The sequence below is a fragment of the Argiope bruennichi genome, chromosome 10 (genome assembly GCF_947563725.1).
Source record: "Argiope bruennichi chromosome 10, qqArgBrue1.1, whole genome shotgun sequence".
Lineage (NCBI taxonomy): Eukaryota > Metazoa > Arthropoda > Arachnida > Araneae > Araneidae > Argiope > Argiope bruennichi.
The window spans coordinates 35,389,377-35,406,162 of record NC_079160.1 but is presented as its reverse complement, the minus strand read 5'-3'; the positions used below and the strand labels follow the sequence as shown (position 1 = coordinate 35,406,162).

At 45.2% G+C, this 16,786-nt stretch overlaps 44 non-coding genes across 44 annotated transcripts; all 44 read left to right on the top strand.

Annotated features, from left to right (window-relative positions):
* Nucleotides 1–33: 33 nt before the first annotated feature.
* Trnan-guu (transfer RNA asparagine (anticodon GUU)) lies at nucleotides 34–106 on the top strand. Its single transcript has one exon. It is a non-coding gene; the product is annotated as a tRNA-Asn (tRNA).
* A 330-nt stretch (nucleotides 107–436) lies between these two features.
* On the top strand, nucleotides 437–510 carry Trnan-guu (transfer RNA asparagine (anticodon GUU)). Its single transcript has one exon. It is a non-coding gene; the product is annotated as a tRNA-Asn (tRNA).
* Nucleotides 511–1,041: 531 nt separating this feature from the next.
* On the top strand, nucleotides 1,042–1,115 carry Trnan-guu (transfer RNA asparagine (anticodon GUU)). Its single transcript has one exon. It is a non-coding gene; the product is annotated as a tRNA-Asn (tRNA).
* A 532-nt stretch (nucleotides 1,116–1,647) lies between these two features.
* Nucleotides 1,648–1,721, top strand: Trnan-guu (transfer RNA asparagine (anticodon GUU)). The gene has a single exon. It is a non-coding gene; the product is annotated as a tRNA-Asn (tRNA).
* Nucleotides 1,722–2,657: 936 nt separating this feature from the next.
* Nucleotides 2,658–2,732, top strand: Trnan-guu (transfer RNA asparagine (anticodon GUU)). Its single transcript has one exon. It is a non-coding gene; the product is annotated as a tRNA-Asn (tRNA).
* Nucleotides 2,733–2,861: 129 nt separating this feature from the next.
* Nucleotides 2,862–2,935, top strand: Trnan-guu (transfer RNA asparagine (anticodon GUU)). The gene has a single exon. It is a non-coding gene; the product is annotated as a tRNA-Asn (tRNA).
* Nucleotides 2,936–3,063: 128 nt separating this feature from the next.
* On the top strand, nucleotides 3,064–3,137 carry Trnan-guu (transfer RNA asparagine (anticodon GUU)). The gene has a single exon. It is a non-coding gene; the product is annotated as a tRNA-Asn (tRNA).
* A 331-nt stretch (nucleotides 3,138–3,468) lies between these two features.
* Nucleotides 3,469–3,542, top strand: Trnan-guu (transfer RNA asparagine (anticodon GUU)). Its single transcript has one exon. It is a non-coding gene; the product is annotated as a tRNA-Asn (tRNA).
* A 128-nt stretch (nucleotides 3,543–3,670) lies between these two features.
* Trnan-guu (transfer RNA asparagine (anticodon GUU)) lies at nucleotides 3,671–3,744 on the top strand. The gene has a single exon. It is a non-coding gene; the product is annotated as a tRNA-Asn (tRNA).
* Nucleotides 3,745–4,275: 531 nt separating this feature from the next.
* Trnan-guu (transfer RNA asparagine (anticodon GUU)) lies at nucleotides 4,276–4,349 on the top strand. The gene has a single exon. It is a non-coding gene; the product is annotated as a tRNA-Asn (tRNA).
* A 129-nt stretch (nucleotides 4,350–4,478) lies between these two features.
* On the top strand, nucleotides 4,479–4,552 carry Trnan-guu (transfer RNA asparagine (anticodon GUU)). Its single transcript has one exon. It is a non-coding gene; the product is annotated as a tRNA-Asn (tRNA).
* Nucleotides 4,553–4,883: 331 nt separating this feature from the next.
* Nucleotides 4,884–4,957, top strand: Trnan-guu (transfer RNA asparagine (anticodon GUU)). The gene has a single exon. It is a non-coding gene; the product is annotated as a tRNA-Asn (tRNA).
* Nucleotides 4,958–5,083: 126 nt separating this feature from the next.
* Trnan-guu (transfer RNA asparagine (anticodon GUU)) lies at nucleotides 5,084–5,157 on the top strand. The gene has a single exon. It is a non-coding gene; the product is annotated as a tRNA-Asn (tRNA).
* Nucleotides 5,158–5,285: 128 nt separating this feature from the next.
* Trnan-guu (transfer RNA asparagine (anticodon GUU)) lies at nucleotides 5,286–5,359 on the top strand. The gene has a single exon. It is a non-coding gene; the product is annotated as a tRNA-Asn (tRNA).
* Nucleotides 5,360–5,488: 129 nt separating this feature from the next.
* On the top strand, nucleotides 5,489–5,562 carry Trnan-guu (transfer RNA asparagine (anticodon GUU)). The gene has a single exon. It is a non-coding gene; the product is annotated as a tRNA-Asn (tRNA).
* A 328-nt stretch (nucleotides 5,563–5,890) lies between these two features.
* Nucleotides 5,891–5,966, top strand: Trnan-guu (transfer RNA asparagine (anticodon GUU)). The gene has a single exon. It is a non-coding gene; the product is annotated as a tRNA-Asn (tRNA).
* Nucleotides 5,967–6,092: 126 nt separating this feature from the next.
* On the top strand, nucleotides 6,093–6,166 carry Trnan-guu (transfer RNA asparagine (anticodon GUU)). The gene has a single exon. It is a non-coding gene; the product is annotated as a tRNA-Asn (tRNA).
* Nucleotides 6,167–6,697: 531 nt separating this feature from the next.
* On the top strand, nucleotides 6,698–6,771 carry Trnan-guu (transfer RNA asparagine (anticodon GUU)). Its single transcript has one exon. It is a non-coding gene; the product is annotated as a tRNA-Asn (tRNA).
* A 129-nt stretch (nucleotides 6,772–6,900) lies between these two features.
* Trnan-guu (transfer RNA asparagine (anticodon GUU)) lies at nucleotides 6,901–6,974 on the top strand. Its single transcript has one exon. It is a non-coding gene; the product is annotated as a tRNA-Asn (tRNA).
* Nucleotides 6,975–7,102: 128 nt separating this feature from the next.
* Nucleotides 7,103–7,175, top strand: Trnan-guu (transfer RNA asparagine (anticodon GUU)). Its single transcript has one exon. It is a non-coding gene; the product is annotated as a tRNA-Asn (tRNA).
* A 732-nt stretch (nucleotides 7,176–7,907) lies between these two features.
* Nucleotides 7,908–7,981, top strand: Trnan-guu (transfer RNA asparagine (anticodon GUU)). The gene has a single exon. It is a non-coding gene; the product is annotated as a tRNA-Asn (tRNA).
* A 126-nt stretch (nucleotides 7,982–8,107) lies between these two features.
* On the top strand, nucleotides 8,108–8,181 carry Trnan-guu (transfer RNA asparagine (anticodon GUU)). The gene has a single exon. It is a non-coding gene; the product is annotated as a tRNA-Asn (tRNA).
* A 128-nt stretch (nucleotides 8,182–8,309) lies between these two features.
* Nucleotides 8,310–8,383, top strand: Trnan-guu (transfer RNA asparagine (anticodon GUU)). The gene has a single exon. It is a non-coding gene; the product is annotated as a tRNA-Asn (tRNA).
* Nucleotides 8,384–8,511: 128 nt separating this feature from the next.
* Nucleotides 8,512–8,585, top strand: Trnan-guu (transfer RNA asparagine (anticodon GUU)). The gene has a single exon. It is a non-coding gene; the product is annotated as a tRNA-Asn (tRNA).
* Nucleotides 8,586–8,714: 129 nt separating this feature from the next.
* Trnan-guu (transfer RNA asparagine (anticodon GUU)) lies at nucleotides 8,715–8,788 on the top strand. Its single transcript has one exon. It is a non-coding gene; the product is annotated as a tRNA-Asn (tRNA).
* A 129-nt stretch (nucleotides 8,789–8,917) lies between these two features.
* On the top strand, nucleotides 8,918–8,991 carry Trnan-guu (transfer RNA asparagine (anticodon GUU)). The gene has a single exon. It is a non-coding gene; the product is annotated as a tRNA-Asn (tRNA).
* Nucleotides 8,992–9,119: 128 nt separating this feature from the next.
* On the top strand, nucleotides 9,120–9,192 carry Trnan-guu (transfer RNA asparagine (anticodon GUU)). The gene has a single exon. It is a non-coding gene; the product is annotated as a tRNA-Asn (tRNA).
* Nucleotides 9,193–9,521: 329 nt separating this feature from the next.
* On the top strand, nucleotides 9,522–9,595 carry Trnan-guu (transfer RNA asparagine (anticodon GUU)). Its single transcript has one exon. It is a non-coding gene; the product is annotated as a tRNA-Asn (tRNA).
* A 531-nt stretch (nucleotides 9,596–10,126) lies between these two features.
* Trnan-guu (transfer RNA asparagine (anticodon GUU)) lies at nucleotides 10,127–10,200 on the top strand. Its single transcript has one exon. It is a non-coding gene; the product is annotated as a tRNA-Asn (tRNA).
* Nucleotides 10,201–10,531: 331 nt separating this feature from the next.
* Trnan-auu (transfer RNA asparagine (anticodon AUU)) lies at nucleotides 10,532–10,605 on the top strand. The gene has a single exon. It is a non-coding gene; the product is annotated as a tRNA-Asn (tRNA).
* Nucleotides 10,606–10,734: 129 nt separating this feature from the next.
* Nucleotides 10,735–10,809, top strand: Trnan-guu (transfer RNA asparagine (anticodon GUU)). The gene has a single exon. It is a non-coding gene; the product is annotated as a tRNA-Asn (tRNA).
* Nucleotides 10,810–10,938: 129 nt separating this feature from the next.
* Nucleotides 10,939–11,012, top strand: Trnan-guu (transfer RNA asparagine (anticodon GUU)). The gene has a single exon. It is a non-coding gene; the product is annotated as a tRNA-Asn (tRNA).
* Nucleotides 11,013–11,140: 128 nt separating this feature from the next.
* On the top strand, nucleotides 11,141–11,214 carry Trnan-guu (transfer RNA asparagine (anticodon GUU)). The gene has a single exon. It is a non-coding gene; the product is annotated as a tRNA-Asn (tRNA).
* Nucleotides 11,215–11,545: 331 nt separating this feature from the next.
* Nucleotides 11,546–11,619, top strand: Trnan-guu (transfer RNA asparagine (anticodon GUU)). The gene has a single exon. It is a non-coding gene; the product is annotated as a tRNA-Asn (tRNA).
* A 128-nt stretch (nucleotides 11,620–11,747) lies between these two features.
* On the top strand, nucleotides 11,748–11,821 carry Trnan-guu (transfer RNA asparagine (anticodon GUU)). The gene has a single exon. It is a non-coding gene; the product is annotated as a tRNA-Asn (tRNA).
* Nucleotides 11,822–12,352: 531 nt separating this feature from the next.
* On the top strand, nucleotides 12,353–12,426 carry Trnan-guu (transfer RNA asparagine (anticodon GUU)). Its single transcript has one exon. It is a non-coding gene; the product is annotated as a tRNA-Asn (tRNA).
* A 129-nt stretch (nucleotides 12,427–12,555) lies between these two features.
* On the top strand, nucleotides 12,556–12,629 carry Trnan-guu (transfer RNA asparagine (anticodon GUU)). Its single transcript has one exon. It is a non-coding gene; the product is annotated as a tRNA-Asn (tRNA).
* A 331-nt stretch (nucleotides 12,630–12,960) lies between these two features.
* On the top strand, nucleotides 12,961–13,034 carry Trnan-guu (transfer RNA asparagine (anticodon GUU)). The gene has a single exon. It is a non-coding gene; the product is annotated as a tRNA-Asn (tRNA).
* A 734-nt stretch (nucleotides 13,035–13,768) lies between these two features.
* Nucleotides 13,769–13,842, top strand: Trnan-guu (transfer RNA asparagine (anticodon GUU)). Its single transcript has one exon. It is a non-coding gene; the product is annotated as a tRNA-Asn (tRNA).
* Nucleotides 13,843–14,174: 332 nt separating this feature from the next.
* On the top strand, nucleotides 14,175–14,248 carry Trnan-guu (transfer RNA asparagine (anticodon GUU)). Its single transcript has one exon. It is a non-coding gene; the product is annotated as a tRNA-Asn (tRNA).
* Nucleotides 14,249–14,985: 737 nt separating this feature from the next.
* Trnan-guu (transfer RNA asparagine (anticodon GUU)) lies at nucleotides 14,986–15,059 on the top strand. The gene has a single exon. It is a non-coding gene; the product is annotated as a tRNA-Asn (tRNA).
* Nucleotides 15,060–15,390: 331 nt separating this feature from the next.
* Trnan-guu (transfer RNA asparagine (anticodon GUU)) lies at nucleotides 15,391–15,465 on the top strand. The gene has a single exon. It is a non-coding gene; the product is annotated as a tRNA-Asn (tRNA).
* A 132-nt stretch (nucleotides 15,466–15,597) lies between these two features.
* Trnan-guu (transfer RNA asparagine (anticodon GUU)) lies at nucleotides 15,598–15,671 on the top strand. The gene has a single exon. It is a non-coding gene; the product is annotated as a tRNA-Asn (tRNA).
* Nucleotides 15,672–16,205: 534 nt separating this feature from the next.
* Trnan-guu (transfer RNA asparagine (anticodon GUU)) lies at nucleotides 16,206–16,279 on the top strand. Its single transcript has one exon. It is a non-coding gene; the product is annotated as a tRNA-Asn (tRNA).
* The last annotated feature ends 507 nt before the right edge of the window (nucleotides 16,280–16,786 follow it).

Below are 16,786 nucleotides of genomic sequence, written 5' to 3'. Positions count from 1 at the left end.
TTGGAGACGAATGAAAAAGAATGCATCACAGGAGCCTCCGTGGCGCAACCGGCTAGCGCGTTCGGCTGTTAACCGAAAGTTGGTGGTTCGAGCCCACCCGGGGGCGAGTTTATTTTAGAAAGAATTAATTTATGTGCTGCTGAAGAAATCTTCACAGCAGATGTCTGTTTTCCGATTTTACATTCGTCTCTTTCTTCCTTTTTGGAGACGAATGATAAACAATATATCAGAGGAGCCTCCGTGGCTCAATCGGCTAGCGCGTTCGGCTGTTTACCGAAAGGTTGGTGGTGCGAGCCCACCCGGGGTCGAGTTTGTTTTAGAAAGAATTAATTTATGTGCTGCTGAAGAAATCTTCCCAGCAGATGTCTGGTTTCCGATTTTACATTCGTCTCTTTCTTCCTCTTTAGAGACGAATGAAAAACAAAGCATCAGAGGAGCCTCCGTGGCGCAATCGGCTAGCGCGTTCGGCTGTTAACCGAAAGGTTGGTGGTTCGAGCCCACCCGGGGGCGAGTTTATTTTAGAAAGAATTAAAAATATGTGTTGATGAAGAAATCTTCTTAGCAGATGTGTTGTTTCCGATTTTACTTACGTCTCTTTATTCCTTTTTGGAGACGAATGAAAAACAATGCACCACAGGAGCCTCCGTGGCGCAATCGGCTAGCGCGTCCGGCTGTTATAAGAAAAGTTGGTGGTTCGAGCCCACCCGGGGGCGAATTTATTTTACAAAGGATTAAAAATATGTGCTGCTGAAGAAATCTTCACAGCAGATGTGTTGTTTCCGATTTTACTTACATCTCTTTCTTCCTCTTTGGAGACGAATGAAAAAGAATGCCGAACCGGAACCTAGCGCAATCGGCTAGAGCGTTCGGCTGTTAATCGAAAGGTTGGTGGTTCGAGCCCACCCGGAGGCGAATTTATTTTAGAAAGGATTAAAAATATGTGCTGCTAAAGAACTCTTCAAAGCAGATCTGTAGTTTCCGATTTTACTTAACTCTCTTTCTTCCTCTTTGGAGACGAATGAAAAACAATGCCTAACAGGAGCCTCCGTGGCGCAATCTGCTAGCGCGTTCGGCTGTTAACCGAAAGGTTGGTGGTTCGAGCCCACCCGGGGGCGAGTTTATTTTAGAAAGAATTAATTTATGTGCTGCTGAAGAAATCTTCAAAACAGATGTCTGGTTTCTGATTTTACATTCGTCTCTTTCTTCCTCTTTGGAGACGAATGAAAAACAATGCATCAGAGGAGCCTCCGTGGCGTAATTGTCAAGCGCGTTCTTCTTTTAACCGAAAGGTTGGTGGTTCGAGCCCACGCGGGGGCGAGTTTATTTTAAAAAGGATTTAAAATATGTGCTGCTGAAGAAATCTTCACAGCAGATGTGTTGTTTCTGATTTTACTTACGTCTCTTTCTTCCTCTTTGGAGACGATTGAAAAACAATGCATCACAGGAGCCTCCGTGGCGAGATCGGCTAGCGCGTTCGGCTGTTAACCGAAAGGTTGGCGGTTCGAGCACACGGGGGCGAGTTTATTTTAGAAAGAATTAAAAATATGTGCTGCTGAAGAAATCTTCACAGCAGATGTCTGGTTTCCGATTTTACTTACGTCTCTTTTTTCCTCTTTGGAGACGAATGAAAAACAATGCATCACGGGAGCCTCCGTGGCGCAATCGGCTAGCGCGTTCGGCTGTTAACCAAAAGATTGGTGGTTCGAGCCCACCCGGGGGCGAATTTATTTTAGAAAGGATTAAAAATATGTGCTGCTGAAGAAATCTTCACAGCAGATGTGTTGTTTCCGATTTTACTTACATCTCTTTCTTTCTCTTTGGAGACGAATGAAAAAGAATGCCGAACCGGAACCTAGCGCAATCGGCTAGAGCGTTCGGCTGTTAATCGAAAGGTTGGTGGTTCGAGCCCACCCGGAGGCGAATTTATTTTAGAAAGGATTAAAAATATGTGCTGCTGAAGAACTCTTCAAAGCAGATCTGTAGTTTCCGATTTTACTTAACTCTCTCTCTTCCTCTTTGGAGACGAATGAAAACCAATGCACCACAGGAGCCTCCGCGGCTCAATCGGCTAGCGCGTCCGGCTGTTAACCGAAAGGTTGGTGGTTCGAGCCCACCCGGGGGCGAGTTTATTTTAGAAAGAATTAATTTATGTGCTGCTGAAGAAATCTTCACAGCAGATGTCTCGTTTCCGATTTTACATTCGTCTCTTTCTTCCTCTTTGGAGACGAATGAAAAACAATGCATCAGAGGAGCCTCCGTGGCGCAATTGGCAAGCGTGTTCGGCTGTTAACCGAAAGGTTGGTGATTCGAGCCCACGAGGGGGCGAGTTGATTTTAGAAAGAATTAAAAATATGTGTTGCTGAAGAAATCTTCACAGCAGATGTCTGGTTTCCGATTTTACTTACGTCTCTTTCTTCCTCTTTGGAGACGAATGAAAACCAATGCACCACAGGAGCCTCCGCGGCGCAATCGGCTTGCGCGTTCGGCTGTTAGCCGAAAGGTTAGTGGTTCGAGCCCACCCGGGGGCGAGGTTATTTTAGAAAGAATTAAAAATATGTGCTGCTGAAGAAATCCTCACAGCAGATGTCTGTTTTCCGATTTTACATTCGTCTCTTTCTTCCCCTTTGGAGACGAATGAAAAACAATGCATTACAAGAGCCTCCGTGGCGCAATAGGCTAGCGCGTTCGGCTGTTAACCGAGAGGTTGGTGGATCGAACCCCACCCGGGGGCGAGTTTATTTTAGAAAGGATTAAAAATATGTGCTGCTGAAAAAATCTTCACAGCAGATGTGTTGTTTCCGATTTTACTTACGTCTCTTTCTTCCTCTTTGGAGACGAATGAAAAACAATGCATCACAGGAGCCTCCGTGGCGCAATCGGCTAGCGCGTTCGGTTGTTAACCGAAAGGTTGGTGGTTCGAGCCCACCCGGGGGCGAGTTTATTTTAGAAAGAATTAATTTATGTGCTGCTGAAGAAATCTTCACAGCAGATGTGTTGTTTCCGATTTTACTTACGTCTCTTTCTTCCTCTTTGAAGACGAATGAAAAACAATACACCACAGGAGCCTCCGTGGCGCAATCGCAAAGCGCGTTCGGCTGTTAACCGAAAGGTTGGTGGTTCGAGCCCACCCGGGGGCGAGTTTATTTTAGAAAGAATTAATTTATGTGCTGGTGAAGAAATCTTCACAGCAGATGTGTTGTTTCCAATTTTATTTACGTCTCTTTCTTCCTCTTTGAAGATGAATGAAAAACAATACACCACAGGAACCTCCGTGGCGCAATCGCCTAGCGCGTTCGGCTGTTTACCGAAAGGTTGGTGGTTCGAGCCCACCCGGTTGCGAATTTATTTTAGAAAGGATTAAAAATATGTGCTGCTGAAGAACTCTTCAAAGCAGATGTGTAGTTTCCGATTTTACTTACGTCTCTTTCTTCCTCTTTAGAGACGAATGAAAAACATTGCACCACAGGAGCCTCCGTGGCGCAATCGGCTAGCGCGTTCGGCTGTTAACTGAAAGATTGGTGGTTCGAGCCCACCCGCGGGCGAGTTTATTTTAGAAAGAATTTATTTATGTACTGCTGAAGAAATCACAGCAGATGTGTTGTTTCCGATTTATTTACTTAAGTCTCTTTCTTCCTCTTTGGAGACGAATGAAAAAGAATGCATCACAGGAGCCTCCGTGGCGCAATCGGCTAGCGCGTCCGGCTGTTATCCGAAAAGTTGGTGGTTCGAGTCCACCCGGGGGCGAATTTATTTTATAAAGGATTAAAAATATGTGCTGCTGAAGAAATCTTCACAGCAGATGTGTTGTTTCCGATTTTACTTACATCTCTTTCTTCCTCTTTGGAGACGAATGAAAAAGAATGCCGAACTGGAAATTAGCGCAATCGGCTAGAGCGTTCGGCTGTTAATCGAAAGGTTGGTGGTTCGAGCCCACCCGGGGGCGAGGTTATTTTAGAAAGAATTAAAAATATGTGCTGCTGAAGAAATCTTCACAGCAGATGTCTGGTTTCCGATTTTACATTCTTCTCTTTGTTCCTCTTTGGAGACGAATGAAAAACAATGCACCACAGGAGCCTCCGCGGCGCAATCGGCTTGCGCGTTCGGCTGTTAGCCGAAAGGTTAGTGGTTCGAGCCCACCCGGGGGCAAGGTTATTTTAGAAAGAATTAAAAATATGTGCTGCTAAAGAAATCTTCACAGCAGATGTCTGTTTTCCGATTTTACATTCGTCTCTTTCTTCCTCTTTGGAGACAAATGAAAAACAATGCATTACAAGAGCCTCCGTGGCGCAATCGGCTAGCGCGTTCGGCTGTTAACCGAGAGGTTGGTGGTTCGAGCCCACCCGGGGGCGAGTTTATTTTAGAAAGGATTAAAAATATGTGCTGCTGAAAAAATCTTCACAGCAGATGTGTTGTTTCCGATTTTACTTACGTCTCTTTCTTCCTCTTTGGAGACGAATGAAAAACAATGCATCACAGGAGCCTCCGTGGCGCAATCGGCTAGCGCGTTCGGCTGTTAACCGAAAGGTTGGTGGTTCGAGCCCACCCGGGGGCGAGTTTATTTTAGAAAGAATTAATTTATGTGCTGCTGAAGAAATCTTCACAGCAGATGTGTTGTTTCCGATTTTACTTACGTCTCTTTCTTCCTCTTTGAAGACGAATGAAAAACAATACACCACAGGAGCCTCCGTGGCGCAATCGCCTAGCGCGTTCGGCTGTTAACCGAAAGGTTGGTGGTCCGAGCCCACCCGGTTGCGAATTTATTTTAGAAAGGATTAAAAATATGTGCTGCTGAAGAACTCTTCAAAGCAGATGTGTAGTTTCCGATTTTACTTACGTCTCTTTCTTCCTCTTTAGAGACGAATGAAAAACATTGCACCACAGGAGCCTCCGTGGCGCAATCGGCTAGCGCGTTCGGCTGTTAACCGAAAGGTTGGTGGTTCGAGCCCACCCGGGGGCGAGTTTATTTTAGAAAGAATTAATTTATGTGCTGCTGAAGAAATATTCACAGCAGATGTCTGGTTTCCGATTTTACATTCGTCTCTTTTCCTCTTTGGAGACGAATGAAAAACAATGCATCAGAGGAGCCTCCTTGGCGCAATTGGCAAGCGCGTTCGGCTGTTAACCGAAAGGTTGGTGGTTCGAGCCCACCCGGGGGCGAGTTGATTTTAGAAAGAATTAATTTATGTGCTGCTGAAGAAATCTTCACAGCAGATGTCTGGTTTCCGATTTTACATTCGTCTCTTTCTTCCTCTTTGGAGACGAATGAAAAACAATGTATCAGAGGAGCCTCCTTGGCGCAATCGGCTAGCGCGTTCGGCTGTTAACCGAAAGGTTGGTGGTTCGAGCCCACCCGGGGGCGAGTTTATTTTAGAAAGAATTAAAAATCTGTGTTGATGAAGAAATCTTCTTAGCAGATGTGTTTTTTCCGATTTTACTTACGTCTCTTTCTTCCTTTTTGGAGACGAATGAAAAACAATGCATCACAGGAGCCTCCGTGGCGCAATCGGCTAGCGCGTTCGGCTGTTAACCGAAAGGTTGGTGGTTCGAGCCCACCCGGAGGCGAATTTATTTTAGAAAGGATTAAAAATATATGCTGCTGAAGAACTCATCAAAGCAGATCTGTAGTTTATGATTTTACTTTCGTCTCTTTCTTCCTCTTTGGAGACGAATGAAAAACAATGCCTCACAGGAGCCTCCATGGCGCAATCGGCTAGCGCGTTCGGCTGTTAACCGAAAGGTTGGTGGTTCAACCCACCCGGGGGCGAGTTTATTTTAGAAAGGATTAAAAATATGTGCTGCTGAAGAAATCACAGCAGATGTCTGTTTTCCGATTTTACTTACGTCTCTTTCTTACTCTTTGGAAACGAATGAAAAACGATGCACCACAGGTTCCTCCGTGGCGCAATCGGCTAGCGCGTTCGGCTGTTAACCAAAAGGTTGGTGGTTCGAGCCCACCCGGGGTTGAGTTTATTTTAGAAAGAATTAATTTATGTGCTGCTGAAGAAATCTTCACAGCAGATGTCTGGTTTCCGATTTTACATTCGTCTCTTTCTTCCTCTTTGGAGACGAATGAAAAAGAATGCATCAGAGGAGCCTCCGTGGCGCAATCGGCTAGCGCGTTCGGCTGTTAACCGAAAGGGTGGTGGTTCGAGCCCACCCGGGGGCGAGTTTATTTTAGAAAGAATTAAAAATATGTGTTGATGAAGAAATCTTCTTAGCAGATGTGTTGTTTCCGATTTTACTTACATCTCTTTCTTCCTCTTTGGAGACGAATGAAAAAGAATGCCGAACTGGAAATTAGCGCAATCGGCTAGAGCGTTCGGCTGTTAATCGAAAGGTTGGTGGTTCGAGCCCGCCCGGGGGCGAGGTTATTTTAGAAAGAATTAAAAATATGTGCTGCTGAAGAAATCTTCACAGCAGATGTCTGGTTTCCGATTTTACATTCTTCTCTTTGTTCCTCTTTGGAGACGAATGAAAAACAATGCACCACAGGAGCCTCCGCGGCGCAATCGGCTTGCGCGTTCGGCTGTTAGCCGAAAGGTTAGTGGTTCGAGCCAACCCGGGGGCAAGGTTATTTTAGAAAGAATTAAAAATATGTGCTGCTGAAGAAATCTTCACAGCAGATGTCTGTTTTCCGATTTTACATTCGTCTCTTTCTTCCTCTTTGGAGACAAATGAAAAACAATGCATTACAAAAGCCTCCGTGGCGCAATCGGCTAGCGCGTTCGGCTGTTAACCGAGAGGTTGGTGGTTCGAGCCCACCCGGGGGCGAGTTTATTTTAGAAAGGATTAAAAATATGTGCTGCTGAAAAAATCTTCACAGCAGATGTGTTGTTTCCGATTTTACTTACGTCTCTTTCTTCCTCTTTGGAGACGAATGAAAAACAATGCATCAGAGGAGCCTCCGTGGCGCAATCGGCTAGCGCGTTCGGCTGTTAACCGAAAGGTTGGTGGTTCGAGCCCACCCGGGGGCGAGTTTATTTTAGAAAGAATTAATTTATATGCTGCTGAAGAAATCTTCACAGCAGATGTCTGGTTTCCGATTTTACATTCGTCTCTTTCTTCCTGTTTGAAGACGAATGAAAAACAATGTATCAGAGGAGCCTCCGTGGCGCAACCGGCTAGCGCGTTCGGCTGTTAACCGAAAGTTGGTGGTTCGAGCCCACCCGGGGGCGAGTTTATTTTAGAAAGAATTAATTTATGTGCTGCTGAAGAAATCTTCACAGCAGATGTCTGTTTTCCGATTTTACATTCGTCTCTTTCTTCCTTTTTGGAGACGAATGATAAACAATATATCAGAGGAGCCTCCGTGGCTCAATCGGCTAGCGCGTTCGGCTGTTTACCGAAAGGTTGGTGGTGCGAGCCCACCCGGGGTCGAGTTTGTTTTAGAAAGAATTAATTTATGTGCTGCTGAAGAAATCTTCTTAGCAGATGTGTTGTTTCCGATTTTACTTACGTCTCTTTATTCCTTTTTGGAGAAGAATGAAAAACAATGCACCACAGGAGCCTCCGTGGCGCAATCGGCTAGCGCGTCCGGCTGTTATAAGAAAAGTTGGTGGTTCGAGCCCACCCGGGGGCGAATTTATTTTACAAAGGATTAAAAATATGTGCTGCTGAAGAAATCTTCACAGCAGATGTGTTGTTTCCGATTTTACTTACATCTCTTTCTTCCTCTTTGGAGACGAATGAAAAAGAATGCCGAACCGGAACCTAGCGCAATCGGCTAGAGCGTTCGGCTGTTAATCGAAAGGTTGGTGGTTCGAGCCCACCCGGAGGCGAATTTATTTTCGAAAGGATTAAAAATATGTGCTGCTAAAGAACTCTTCAAAGCAGATCTGTAGTTTCCGATTTTACTTAACTCTCTTTCTTCCTCTTTGGAGACGAATGAAAAACAATGCCTAACAGGAGCCTCCGTGGCGCAATCGGCTAGCGCGTTCGGCTGTTAACCGAAAGGTTGGTGGTTCCAGCCCACCCGGGGGCGAGTTTATTTTAGAAAGAATTAATTTATGTGCTGCTGAAGAAATCTTCACAGCAGATGTCTGGTTTCCGATTTTACATTCGTCTCTTTTCCTCTTTGGAGACGAATGAAAAACAATGCATCAGAGGAGCCTCCTTGGCGCAATTGGCAAGCGCGTTCGGCTGTTAACCGAAAGGTTGGTGGTTCGAGCCCACCCGGGGGCGAGTTGATTTTAGAAAGAATTAATTTATGTGCTGCTGAAGAAATCTTCACAGCAGATGTCTGGTTTCCGATTTTACATTCGTCTCTTTCTTCCTCTTTGGAGACGAATGAAAAACAATGTATCAGAGGAGCCTCCTTGGCGCAATCGGCTAGCGCGTTCGGCTGTTAACCGAAAGGTTGGTGGTTCGAGCCCACCCGGGGGCGAGTTTATTTTAGAAAGAATTAATTTATGTGCTGCTGAAGAAATCTTCACAGCAGATGTCTGGTTTCCGATTTTACATTCGTCGCTTTCTTCCTCTTTGGAGACGAATGAAAAACAAAGCATCAGAGGAGCCTCCGTGGCGCAATCGGCTAGCGCGTTCGGCTGTTAACCGAAAGTTTGGTGGTTCGAGCCCACCCGGGGGCGAGTTTATTTTAGAAAGAATTAAAAATATGTGTTGATGAAGAAATCTTCTTAGCAGATGTGTTGTTTCCGATTTTACTTACGTCTCTTTCTTCCTTTTTGGAGACGAATGAAAAACAATGCATCACAGGAGCCTCCGTGGCGCAATCGGCTAGCGCGTTCGGCTGTTAACCGAAAGGTTGGTGGTTCGAGCCCACCCGGAGGCGAATTTATTTTAGAAAGGATTAAAAATATATGCTGCTGAAGAACTCATCAAAGCAGATCTGTAGTTTATGATTTTACTTTCGTCTCTTTCTTCCTCTTTGGAGACGAATGAAAAACAATGCCTCACAGGAGCCTCCGTGGCGCAATCGGCTAGCGCGTTCGGCTGTTTACCGAAAGGTTGGTGGTTCGAGCCCACCCGGGGGCGAGTTTATTTGAGAAAGAATTAATTTATATGCTGCTGAAGAAATCTTCACAGCAGATGTCTGGTTTCCGATTTTACATTCGTCTCTTTCTTCCTGTTTGAAGACGAATGAAAAACAATGTATCAGAGGAGCCTCCGTGGCGCAACCGGCTAGCGCGTTCGGCTGTTAACCGAAAGTTGGTGGTTCGAGCCCACCCGGGGGCGAGTTTATTTTAGAAAGAATTAATTTATGTGCTGCTGAAGAAATCTTCACAGCAGATGTCTGTTTTCCGATTTTACATTCGTCTCTTTCTTCCTTTTTGGAGACGAATGATAAACAATATATCAGAGGAGCCTCCGTGGCTCAATCGGCTAGCGCGTTTGCTGTTTACCGAAAGGTTGGTGGTGCGAGCCCACCCGGGGTCGAGTTTGTTTTAGAAAGAATTAATTTATGTGCTGCTGAAGAAATCTTCACAGCAGATGTCTGGTTTCCGATTTTACATTCGTCTCTTTCTTCCTCTTTAGAGACGAATGAAAAACAAAGCATCAGAGGAGCCTCCGTGGCGCAATCGGCTAGCGCGTTCGGCTGTTAACCGAAAGGTTGGTGGTTCGAGCCCACCCGGGGGCGAGTTTATTTTAGAAAGAATTAAAAATATGTGTTGATGAAGAAATCTTCTTAGCAGATGTGTTGTTTCCGATTTTACTTACGTCTCTTTATTCCTTTTTGGAGACGAATGAAAAACAATTCACCACAGGAGCCTCCGTGGCGCAATCGGTTAGCGCGTCCGGCTGTTATAAGAAAAGTTGGTGGTTCGAGCCCACCCGGGGGCGAATTTATTTTACAAAGGATTAAAAATATGTGCTGCTGAAGAAATCTTCACAGCAGATGTGTTGTTTCCGATTTTACTTACATCTCTTTCTTCCTCTTTAGAGACGAATGAAAAAGAATGCCGAGCCGGAACCTAGCGCAATCGGCTAGAGCGTTCGGCTGTTAATCGAAAGGTTGGTGGTTCGAGCCCACCCGGAGGCGAATTTATTTTAGAAAGGATTAAAAATATGTGCTGCTAAAGAACTCTTCAAAGCAGATCTGTAGTTTCCGATTTTACTTAACTCTCTTTCTTCCTCTTTGGAGACGAATGAAAAACAATGCCTAACAGGAGCCTCCGTGGCGCAATCTGCTAGCGCGTTCGGCTGTTAACCGAAAGGTTGGTGGTTCGAGCCCACCCGGGGGCGAGTTTATTTTAGAAAGAATTAATTTATGTGCTGCTGAAGAAATCTTCAAAACAGATGTCTGGTTTCTGATTTTACATTCGTCTCTTTCTTCCTCTTTGGAGACGAATGAAAAACAATGCATCAGAGGAGCCTCCGTGGCGTAATTGTCAAGCGCGTTCTTCTTTTAACCGAAAGGTTGGTGGTTCGAGCCCACGCGGGGGCGAGTTTATTTTAGAAAGGATTTAAAATATGTGCTGCTGAAGAAATCTTCACAGCAGATGTGTTGTTTCTGATTTTACTTACGTCTCTTTCTTCCTCTTTGGAGACGATTGAAAACCTATGCACCACAGGAGCCTCCGTGGCGCAATCGGCTTGCGCGTTCGGCTATTAGCCGAAAGGTTAGTGGTTCGAGCCCACCCGGGGGCGAGGTTATTTTAGAAAGAATTAAAAATATGTGCTGCTGAAGAAATCCTCACAGCAGATGTCTGTTTTCCGATTTTACATTCGTCTCTTTCTTCCCCTTTGGAGACGAATGAAAAACAATGCATTACAAGAGCCTCCGTGGCGCAATCGGCTAGCGCGTTCGGCTGTTAACCGAGAGGTTGGTGGTTCGAACCCCACCCGGGGGCGAGTTTATTTTAGAAAGGATTAAAAATATGTGCTGCTGAAAAAATCTTCACAGAAGATGTGTTGTTTCCGATTTTACTTACGTCTCTTTCTTCCTCTTTGGAGACGAATGAAAAACAATGCATCACAGGAGCCTCCGTGGCGCAATCGGCTAGCGCGTTCGGCTGTTAACCGAAAGGTTGGTGGTTCGAGCCCACCCGGGGGCGAGTTTATTTTAGAAAGAATTAATTTATGTGCTGCTGAAGAAATCTTCACAGCAGATGTGTTGTTTCCGATTTTACTTACGTCTCTTTCTTCCTCTTTGAAGACGAATGAAAAACAATACACCACAGGAGCCTCCGTGGCGCAATCGCAAAGCGCGTTCGGCTGTTAACCGAAAGGTTGGTGGTTCGAGCCCACCCGGGGGCGAGTTTATTTTAGAAAGAATTAATTTATGTGCTGGTGAAGAAATCTTCACAGCAGATGTGTTGTTTCCGATTTTATTTACGTCTCTTTCTTCCTCTTTGAAGATGAATGAAAAACAATACACCACAGGAACCTCCGTGGCGCAATCGCCTAGCGCGTTCGGCTGTTTACCGAAAGGTTGGTGGTTCGAGCCCACCCGGTTGCGAATTTATTTTAGAAAGGATTAAAAATATGTGCTGCTGAAGAACTCTTCAAAGCAGATGTGTAGTTTTCGATTTTACTTACGTCTCTTTCTTCCTCTTTAGAGACGAATGAAAAACATTGCACCACAGGAGCCTCCGTGGCGCAATCGGCTAGCGCGTTCGGCTGTTAACCGAAAGGTTGGTGGTTCGAGCCCACCCGCGGGCGAGTTTATTTTAGAAAGAATTTATTTATGTACTGCTGAAGAAATCACAGCAGATGTGTTGTTTCCGATTTATTTACTTAAGTCTCTTTCTTCCTCTTTGGAGACGAATGAAAAAGAATGCATCACAGGAGCCTCCGTGGCGCAATCGGCGAGCGCGTCCGGCTGTTATCCGAAAAGTTGGTGGTTCGAGCCCACCCGGGGGCGAATTTATTTTATAAAGGATTAAAAATATGTGCTGCTGAAGAAATCTTCACAGCAGATGTGTTGTTTCCGATTTTACTTACATCTCTTTCTTCCTCTTTGGAGACGAATGAAAAAGAATGCCGAACTGGAAATTAGCGCAATCGGCTAGAGCGTTCGGCTGTTAATCGAAAGGTTGGTGTTTCGAGCCCACCCGGGGGCGAGGTTATTTTAGAAAGAATTAAAAATATGTGCTGCTGAAGAAATCTTCACAGCAGATGTCTGGTTTCCGATTTTACATTCTTCTCTTTGTTCCTCTTTGGAGACGAATGAAAAACAATGCACCACAGGAGCCTCCGCGGCGCAATCGGCTTGCGCGTTCGGCTGTTAGCCGAAAGGTTAGTGGTTCGAGCCCACCCGGGGGCAAGGTTATTTTAGAAAGAATTAAAAATATGTGCTGCTGAAGAAATCTTCACAGCAGATGTCTGTTTTCCGATTTTACATTCGTCTCTTTCTTCCTCTTTGGAGACAAATGAAAAACAATGCATTACAAGAGCCTCCGTGGAGCAATCGGCTAGCGCGTTCGGCTGTTAACCGAGAGGTTGGTGGTTCGAGCCCACCCGGGGGCGAGTTTATTTTAGAAAGGATTAAAAATATGTGCTGCTGAAAAAATCTTCACAGCAGATGTGTTGTTTCCGATTTTACTTACGTCTCTTTCTTCCTCTTTGGAGACGAATGAAAAACAATGCATCACAGGAGCCTCCGTGGCGCAATCGGCTAGCGCGTTCGGCTGTTAACCGAAAGGTTGGTGGTTCGAGCCCACCCGGGGGCGAGTTTATTTTAGAAAGAATTAATTTATGTGCTGCTGAAGAAATCTTCACAGCAGATGTGTTGTTTCCGATTTTACTTACGTCTCTTTCTTCCTCTTTGAAGACGAATGAAAAACAATACACCACAGGAGCCTCCGTGGCGCAATCGCCTAGCGCGTTCGGCTGTTAACCGAAAGGTTGGTGGTCCGAGCCCACCCGGTTGCGAATTTATTTTAGAAAGGATTAAAAATATGTGCTGCTGAAGAACTCTTCAAAGCAGATGTGTAGTTTCCGATTTTACTTACGTCTCTTTCTTCCTTTTTAGAGACGAATGAAAAACATTGCACCACAGGAGCCTCCGTGGCGCAATCGGCTAGCGCGTTCGGCTGTTAACCGAAAGGTTGGTGGTTCGAGCCCACCTGGGGGCGAGGTTATTTTAGAAAGAATTAATTTATGTGCTGCTGAAGAAATCACAGCAGATGTGTTGTTTCCGATTTATTTACTTAAGTCTCTTTCTTCCTCTTTGGAGACGAATGAAAAAGAATGCATCACAGGAGCCTCCGTGGCGCAATCGGCTAGCGCGTCCGGCTGTTATCCGAAAAGTTGGTGGTTCGAGCCCACCCGGGGGTGAATTTATTTTATAAAGGATTAAAAATATGTGCTGCTGAAGAAATCTTCACAGCAGATGTGTTGTTTCCGATTTTACTTACATCTCTTTCTTCCTCTTTGGAGACGAATGAAAAAGAATGCCGAACCGGAACCTAGCGCAATCGGATAGAGCGTTCGGCTGTTAATCGAAAGGTTGGTGGTTCGAGCCCACCCGCGGGCGCATTCATTTTATAAAGTATTAAAAATATGTGCTGCTGAAGAAATCTTCACAGCAGATGTGTTGTTTTCCGATTTTACTTACGTCTCTTTCTTCCTCTTTGGGGACAAATGAAAAACGATGCATCACAGGAGCCTCCGTGGGGCAATCGGCTAGCGCGTTCGGCTGTTAACTGAAAGGTTGGGGGTTCGAGCCCACCCGGGGGCGAGTTTATTTTAGAAAGGATTAAAAATATGTGCTGCTGAAGAAATCTTCATAGCAGATGTGTTGTTTCCTATTTTACTTACGTCTCTTTCTTCCTCTTTGGAGACAAATGAAAAAAAATGCTGCACAGGAGCCTCCGTGGCGCAATCGGCTAGCGCGTTCGGCTGTTAACCGAAAGGTTGGTGGTTCGAGCCCACCCGGGGGCGAGGTTATTTTAGAAAGAATTAAAAATATGTGCTGCTGAAGAAATTTTCACAGCAGATGTCTGGTTTCCGATTTTACATTCTTCTCTTTGTTCCTCTTTGGAGACGAATGAAAAACAATGCATTACATGAGCCTCCGTGGCGCAATCGGCTAGCGCGTTCGGCTGTTATCCGAAAAGTAGATGGTTCGAGCCTACCCGGGGGCGAATTTATTTTAGAAAGGATTAAAAATATGTGCTGCTGAAGAAATCTTCACAACAGATGTGTTGTTTCCGATTTTACTTACGTCTCTTCCTTCCTCTTTGGAGACGAATGAAAAAATATGCATCACATTAGCCTCCGTGGCGCAATCGGCAAGCGCGTTCGGCTGTTAACCGAAAGGTTGGTGGTACGAGCCCACCCGGGAGCGAGTTTATTTTAAAAAGGATTAAAAATATGTGCTGCTGAAGAAATCTTCACAGCACATATGTTGTTTCTGATTTTACTTACGTCTCTTTCTTCCTCTTTCGAGACGAATGAAAAAGAATGCCGAGCCGGAACCTCAGTGGCGCAATCGGCTAGAGCGTTCGGCTTTTAATCGAAAGTTTGGTGGTTCGAGCCCACCCGCGGGCGTTTTCATTTTATAAAGGATTAAAAATATGTGCTGCTGAAGAAATCTTCACAGCATATGTGTTGTTTCCGATTTTACTTACGTCTCTTTCTTCCTCTTTGAAGACGAATGAAAAACAATGAATCACAGGAGCCACCGTGGCGCAATCGGCTAGCGTGTCCGGATGTTAACCGAAATGTTGGTGGTTCGAGCCCACCCGGGGGCGAGATTATTTTAGAAAGGATTAAAAATATGTGCTGCTGAAGAAATCTTCACAGCAGATGTGTTGTTTCCGATTTTACTTACGTCTCTTTCTTCCTCTTTGGAGACGAATGAAAAATAATGCATCACAGGAGCCTCCGTGTCGGAATCGGCTAGCGCGTTCGGCTGTCAACCGAACGGTTGGTGGTTCGTGCCCACCCGGGCCGAATTTATTTTAGAAAGGATTAAAAATATGTGCTGCTGAACAAATATTCACAGCAGATGTGTAGTTTCCGATTTTACTTACGTCTCTTTCTTCCTCTTTGAAGACGAATGAAAAACAATTCATCACAGCAGCCTCCGTGGCGCAATCGGCTAGCGCGTTCGGCTGTTAACCGAAAGGTTGGTGGTTCGAGCCCACCCGGGGGCGAATTTTTTTTAGAAAGGATTAAAAATATGTGCTGCTGAAGAAATCTTCACAGCAGATGTGTTGTTTCCAATTTTACTTACGTCTCTTTCTTCCTCTTTGGAGACGAATGAAAAATAATGCATCACAGGAGCCTCCGTGTCGCAATCGGCTAGCGCGTTCGGCTGTTAACCAAAAGGTTGATGGTTCGAGCCCACCCGGGACGAATTTATTTTAGAAAGGATTAAAAATATGTGCTGCTGAAGAAATATTCACAGCAGATGTGTAGTTTCAGATTTTACTTACGTCTCTTTCTTCCTCTTTGAAGACGAATGAAAAGCAATGCATCACAGCAGCCTCCGTGGCGCAATCGGCTAGCGCGTTTGGCTGTTAACCGAAAGGTTGGTGGTTCGAGCCCACCCGGGGGGCGAATTTATTTTAGAAAGGATTAAAAATATGTGCTGCTGAAGAAATCTTCACAGCACATGTGTTGTTTCCGATTTCTTTACTGAAGTCTCTTTCTTCCTCTTTGGAGACAAATGAAAAACTATGCATCACAGGAGCCTCCGTGGCGCAATCGGCTAGCGCGTTCGGCTGTTAACCGAAAGGTTGGTGGTTCGAGCCCACCCGGGGGCGAGTTTATTTTAGAAAGAATTAAATTATGTGCTGCTGAAGACCTCTTCACAGCAGATGTCTGGTTTCCGATTTTTCATTCGTCTCTTTCTTCCTCTTTGGAGACGAATGAAAAAATATGCATCTGAGGAGCCTCCATGGCGCAATTGTCAAGCGCGTTCGGCTGTTAACTGAAAGGTTGGTGGTTCGAGCCCACGCGGGGGCGAGTTTATTTTAGAAAGGATTTAAAATATGTGCTGCTGAAGAAATCTTCACAGCAGATGTGTTGTTTCCGATTTTACTTACGTCTCTTTCTTCCTCTTTGGAGACGATTGAAAAACAATGCATCACAGGAGCCTCCGTGGCGAGGTCGGCTAGCGCGTTCGGCTGTTAACCGAAAGGATGGTGGTTCGAGCCCACGCGGGGGCGAGTTTATTTTAGAAAGAATTAAAAATATGTGCTGCTGAAGAAATCTTCACAGCAGATGTGTTGTTTCCGATTTTACTTACGTCTCTTTCTTCCTCTTTGGAGACGAATGAAAAACAATGCATCACAGGAGCCTCCGTGGCGCAATCGGCTAGCGCGTTCGGCTGTTAACCGAAAGGTTGGTGGTTCAAGCCCACCCGGGGGCGAATTTTTTTTAGAAAGGATTAAAAATATGTGCTGCTGAAGAAATCTTCACAGTACATATGTAGTTTCCGATTTATTTACTGAAGTCTCTTTCTTCCTCTTTGGAGACGAATGAAAAACTATGCATCACAGGAGCCTCCGTGGCGCAATCGGCTAGCGCATTCGGCTGTTAAGCGAAAGGTTGGTGGTTCGAGCCCACCCGGGGTTGAGATTATTTTAGAAAGGATTAAAAATATGCGCTGCTGAAGAAATCTTCACAGCAGATGTGTTGTTTCCGATTTTACTTACGTCTCTTTCTTCCTCTTTGGAGACGAATGAAAAATAATGCATCACAGGAGCCTCCGCGTCGCAATCGGCTAGCGCGTTCTTCTGTTAAGCGAAAGGTTGGTGGTTCGAGCCCACCCGGGCCGAATTTATTTTAGAAAGGATTAAAAATATGTGCTGCTGAAGAAATATTCACAGCAGATGTGTAGTTTCCGATTTTACTTACGTCTCTTTCTTCCTCTTTG